The sequence below is a fragment of the Culex quinquefasciatus genome, chromosome 3 (assembly GCF_015732765.1).
Source record: "Culex quinquefasciatus strain JHB chromosome 3, VPISU_Cqui_1.0_pri_paternal, whole genome shotgun sequence".
Classification (NCBI taxonomy): domain Eukaryota; kingdom Metazoa; phylum Arthropoda; class Insecta; order Diptera; family Culicidae; genus Culex; species Culex quinquefasciatus.
In genome coordinates this window covers 127873517-127879516 of record NC_051863.1, presented here as the reverse complement: position 1 = coordinate 127879516, position 6000 = coordinate 127873517, and the positions used below count along the sequence as shown (strand labels likewise).

The 6000-nt window shown below is 41.5% G+C and overlaps 1 protein-coding gene across 2 annotated transcripts in view; it reads left to right on the top strand.

Annotated features, from left to right (window-relative positions):
• Nucleotides 1–3959: 3959 nt before the first annotated feature.
• LOC6038822 overlaps nucleotides 3960–6000 on the top strand; it is a 181053-nt gene continuing 179012 nt past the window's right edge. For both annotated transcript variants that reach the window (XM_038258591.1, XM_038258590.1), the window contains exons 1-2: nucleotides 3960–4116; nucleotides 5316–5388. The gene's annotated coding sequence lies outside the window, so the exon portion shown is untranslated. The remainder of the gene's footprint in view (nucleotides 4117–5315; nucleotides 5389–6000) is intronic.

The following is a 6000-nucleotide window of genomic DNA, read 5'->3' as shown; positions in this document are numbered from 1 at the left end:
GAGAGCAGGCCGGGGCAGCCTCTTCAGCTCGTGCAGTTCAACGCCTGTCTCGCACCTTCTTCTCCCTGCAGCAACTCTTGAACTCTTCTTGAGAAGGCCCCTCCAGCACATAAAAGGGTGTTATGTGTGTGAGGACGGAACGGGAATGTGCCATGTGTTGCCACCACAACTCTTGCATAGACGACCTCTTATCGGCCCTTGCGGTGATTCCACAGGAGTGTAGAACTGCAGTGAGACCTTTGGCTAATGCTAATCCTCAGCCGCCATAAATCAACCTTTTACAGCGAACATCGTTGAGAGCGTTGAGCGTGTTCTTCAGAAACAGTAACATACCAGTCGACTCTCGTTACAGCCAACTGGCACCGAACTCTTCCAGAACTCAAAAAGTTCTCCAGCATCGTGTGCCAAAACAAAAACTCCAAACTCCCCAAGAAACAAACGCTCATCAATTCTCACATCACATGAGGGGAGCGAGGAGGATGAGTACGTGAGGAGCGCGGTGAACATCAAGTTCGGCTTCTCACTCGAGAGGATATTGCGAGTAACTTTTGATTTCGCGTGTTTGCGTGTGATTCGCGCAAAAGATTGTGAGCTCGTGTTTTGGCAAACTCTGGAAAGAAATCAGGGCTGAATAAGCAAACAGGAAGGGAACAGAAAAGGGCTGCGAACTGGAACCATCATCATCGATAACATCGAGAGTCATTCAGTTAAAGAGTAGGAAGAAAATCAGAACTGAGAAACTCTGCGGGAGATTTGAGAGACGGAGGCTCGGTTATTGCTCACGGAATGAGGATGCTGGACGAGGAGCAATGATCTGTGGAGCAGGCAGCATGAGAGTAAATATGTTTTTGGGTGGGTGGTGTTGCGAGGGACAATGGGATTAATCCAACTAATTGACGCTCTAAGTGTCAGAATATTTTCTCGTTTGTTTTTAAAGATAAAGCTATCATGCTATCTTACCACAAGTGCATTTTGGGGCAAATTATGGTAAGAACGCAATTTTGTGCAGCTCACAATGCCTAACATTTTGACCTTCTCAGATTCCCGAAATTCAATTTCAATCCAAACATTAAAATCCGATTATCTCCATCGATTTTGCTAGGGTAGGTAGTGATAGAAATACACTTCATGGACCATCCAAATCTTGATCGGGATAGAGATGATGCAATGTAAAAATAACTTGGTTTAAAAAATATGTGAAATAATTTGGTTTAAAAAATGTGTGTCACAGGATTTGATTAGACCAAAATGGCAATTTGGCCTCTTCCAGGGTACCTAGAACGAGCTATGATCCAATTGTCGGCTCAAAGGTCAGAAATCACTCACTCATCACCGAACGAATATTTGCCGACTGGCCAATTGCTTCACACATCGAAACAAATACTTTGTGAATTTCTTTGCCTACCCGGTCCATAGACCCGAATCACAAACGAATATGTCCGGAGAGGAGAGAAACCTAACAAAATACCAGCGAGGCGCTCACTTGGCCTGAACTACCACAGATTGCCGTCACTTAATATTTGGCATGGTGAAAATTGCAGTCAAATCAAGCAAAACATTGTAAAGGGGCCAACGAGAGTTTGTAAACAAATAGTGTATCCTGCTCACTTCTTATATAAACATCTTCTGATGTGAGCAGGATGGACTCTTTGTTTACACTTTGACATTAGCCCATTTACATTGTATTGCTTGAAATGTGTCTCTGATGTCGTGTTATCAACAAAATTGCAAAACATTTTTGATAAAATTGATTGCAAGCAGTTTAAAAAATGGTCAAAACAAATCCTATCACAGACTATTTCGGGTCAGCTTTGAGTGGTTTGAGCGACAGAGCGCAATCATCTCTCTGAGCCATTCGTTGTACTACCCGATTGAAGCGCAAAGGAGAGCAAAGAGAGAGTATTCAGTAGCGATGTGTGTGGAAATGACAAACGGTAGGGAACGGTCAGAGCAGTTTTTCGTTGCGTTCGATTTTAATTTTGATTGCCTATTTACTATTTGTATTTTGTTTTATTCTTCTACTTCTAACATAAAATTCATGTTCTGTAACCCTATTTTAGTCACTTTAGTTGAGTTGATTGCCTATTAAATTACAAATTGCATTTTTTTTTTCAATATTTCATCACCACCATTTTGGCTGCATTCTTGGATTTAAAAATATCACGTTAAAAATAATCATTTTTTTCGTGATTCGATTAGCCGAATGAAATTTCCGCTAATCGAATCTGAACTGTATATCATGACCCTCATTATGGCCGCCATCTTTTTTTAAATTGTGAATCACTTCAAAGTAACTGCCCCTGATCTAATCTAATCTAATCAGACCCTAGCGCAGCCAATCTTTCGAAGGGATCCTGGAGAGTGCCTTAGGTTAGATGACGCCTAGCATTCTTCTTGTCATTTATTAACATTTGTAGTGCGCCATTGCATCAGAATGCATTGAAACAACACAAGCATTAAAGCGGCCAGGCCTACTGCGTAAAGCCGTATCGCAGAGATGACTCGTAATTGGGTTGAGTTTGAGCACTGAGTGTTCGAACAACAACACAATTCTGAATCGACAGGGGAGGAAGAAGCGTGGGGACACACCACCATACGCTCCGTGATTTGGTTGTATTCGTTGGGAGCACTATGCTAAGAAGGTTTGGTACTCCGGGACCCTCTGGGATGGGACATTGTATTTCCACGAATGCCCTGGACACTATTCGCCGTGGTTATAGCGCCACAACTCGCTCTCTGTAACAGTATTCCTATTTCCAGTCCAAGTTCACCAAGTCGACATGGCCTAGTGGTTAGCATTTTTGCTTACCAATCCAAAGGACGGGGGTTCGAACCCCGCCTCGAGCGACTTTGATTTTTCGTTCATATTCATCATTTCTAATTTCTGTGTTCTAAACTTTCTCGTTGGGAGCAGATGGGCATCGAGCCCAGAACCATTCGCTTACAAAGCGAACACCGTAACCAGTCAGCCACGGCCGCTCCTACTTCAAAGTAACTGCCCCTGATCACATAAATGTCACATATGCATTTTCGTCGCATTTGAGTTATTGATGCAGTTTGGTTCAAAATCCTGTGAGCTTTCAAACTTGTGTGGGACAAACTTTCCTTGCGTGTTTCTCATATGTATTTCTCTTTTTTGAATATGAGACATTTATGCGAACATGGGCAGTTTAGCGTTCAATCGACAATCAAAAATTAAACAACGATTTTTATCGTGATTCGATTATCCGAAGTCAAAGCTTACGGATAATCGAGTCTGGACTGTAAATCCACAGCAGACAGATTTTGATTGTTGGTTTGCGTTATCGGTATTCACCTAAAAAATAATGAAATAAATAAGTTATGCTGATGGTGATTTCTCTTGTCCCACCTTTCCCTTGTGTACCATTGAGAGACTTACATTGCAGAATTACTTTCTCAACAAACATTGGTGGCCGATACGGTTAAAGCTTAGATTCAATATGTTTAAGTTTTTGGGTTCAATGCTTGGTTAGAACACTTTTTTATAGGTAGACATTTTTAAGAATGAGTTTTTGAGTTTTTGAGCCGTGCTCTTTTTCCTCTGGGATGGCTCTGCCTTGCTGTGGGTGTAATCCTACATAGATTAGCGTTGGCTTTTGTTTACAATTTTTTATAATGCTTATCAACATATTTTACCATATCGGAATTATCAAACTACAAACCATTCAACCACCAGAACAATAACACGAGAGGAAGAGCATTATGCTTTCACCGATCATCATCGCCGCTCATAGAGAGCGCGCAAAAATCATCATCGTTCAACAATCGACGAAGAGAGAGAGAGAGGAAAATCGATTGCAGCGCGCTCCCTCTGTTTCCTGCTTTGGCACGCGCCCCACAAGAGAGAGAGAGAGCTCGCTCTCCCTGCTTCTACACCTACACGGGATGTTGCGAGAGCACGCGAGAGAGCGTGTCGCAGCATTTTTGTCAAACAACGAACCGATGCTGATCTTTGGCCAGACTCCGCGGCTCATAACAGTGTGAGCCATCGTCCTGGTCTATCGCGGCTAGATTTTGCTCCTCGGTCTCGGTGTCTCGTGTGTGGGTCTTTCTGGATTTTTTACTCTTTTTTGTGTGTGCGCTGGTGTTAAGAGTGTGAGTTTTTTTTTGATCTTTTTTTTTGTCTAGTTTTTTGTTGTGTTGGAAGATTTTTCCTTTCTCTTTTGTTATCTGATGTTGGTGTAATGTTATCAATGAAAATCTGCGAGGATATTTTCTTCTCAATGGAATAATCACACTTTTTTCTGAGAGATTTCTGTGAACATATCGGGCAGGGGTGTGTGCGTGTGAGCATTAGGGTGTGTGAAGGGATGTGAAAAATCTTCACAGGTTCTTTGAACCGCGCACGGAGGGAACAACTAAAGTGAAATTAATTATGAAGGCTCGCGAGTCGGGAGGAAGAACAAGAAGAGTTATGAACCGTGTTCAAACTGTTACTGTAATTGAGCGCAATAAACGCGATGTGATGATGTTTTATGTGTGTTTGTGGGTTTGGGTATGTGTGAAGAATATAAACTGGGCACTCAATTGAGATAATTGGTAAATATAATTGAAAAGGGGCACTTTGCGAGGAAATTTGTTCAACGAGGGAAGAAAGGAAGAAGAAAGTTGGACATCTCGAGAAGAACATGCCTGCTATTAATTGAGGGTAATAAAATCAATAAAGAATAAGGCAGACAGGCCTGCGAGAAGTGGCCGAAAAGTGTCCAACTCAAGGAAGAACACGAGCTGCCAAGATCGAACGAAGAACGTGATAACAATTTTATACACTTTATGGTCCAGAAAACGGTTCTGGACGGGAATTGTGCGTGGGAGGAAGTCAACCCAGAGAGGGCACAAACCCGGGTTTGATAACGACCAGCAGAGTGTTTTAAAAATAAATCAAAGCTGATAACAGAGCAATCACATCCCGAGGAAGAGCTCTCACTCTGAAGTTGTAGTATTGAAAGAAAAAAAAATCCAGAAAAGACGAATGAATAAAGCCCAAAAATTAACTACCTCCCTTTCACTACAAGAGAGCGCGAGGAGCCAATCCAAACAAATAATCTCCGTTAACAAGGATATATTGCTCAAAGCCCTCGAAAAACCCCGAAACATTCCGTAGAGAGAAGAAAAAAAGTGTGTCCGCAGTGTGATTTATAGTCCCATTTTCCGTTGTTTTCGAGTCCTCATCGCGAGAAGTCTCAGAGTGACACCAGAAAAAAAGAACATACCCTCAGACCCCTAAAATAACGAGCTGGACGAAGAGAAAAAAAAAGTTGTAACGTTTGTGATTTGATAATTTTTTGTTGCAGAGTTGTTTCCTGATCCCGGGCTGTGTCGTCAACCGTCGTCGTTCGAATACTCCCGCAAGGACAAGACTATAAGGTAAGGCGTTACTTTTATGATCATTGCGGATCCTTTCTTTCTTTTTGCTGACCCTGAAACAGTCCCGTCGTATAATATGGAAATGATGCCCATTTGTAGTTCGTTAGCACAAATGACCAACTTTTGCCATGCAAATTTGCGACCATCGAAACCCACGCGCGCAAAATCGACATCTTTGAGAATATTGTAACTCAAAAAAAAAACAGAGAACAGACCTTTACTTGGGGAGGAAAAGTTTACTCAAACGATATGGCCGATGGAAAAGTTTCGATGTCTTCGCTCCTACGCAGTTGGACTACGTGACTTCCAATAGAACTTGGGAACGAGTTCGATGCGGCAAACTGGACAAACTCAAACTGGAGAAAGTTTATGTTCGTCAAAGTATCGAACTGAGAAATGCTATTTGAGTTAAGTTAATTGTGTTAGTTGTTTTCTATGGTGAAATATATTAAATTTATTAAGAGATTGATAGCTTTTTTTTAACATGATAATCATATTTTTAAATTAAATTAATTTTAAATAAATAAATTCTAAAGATTCAGCGATACGGTATCTTGGGTGTAGGGTTCTTGTAATGGCATGAGACTATAAGACACTAAAAACTTTTTAGTT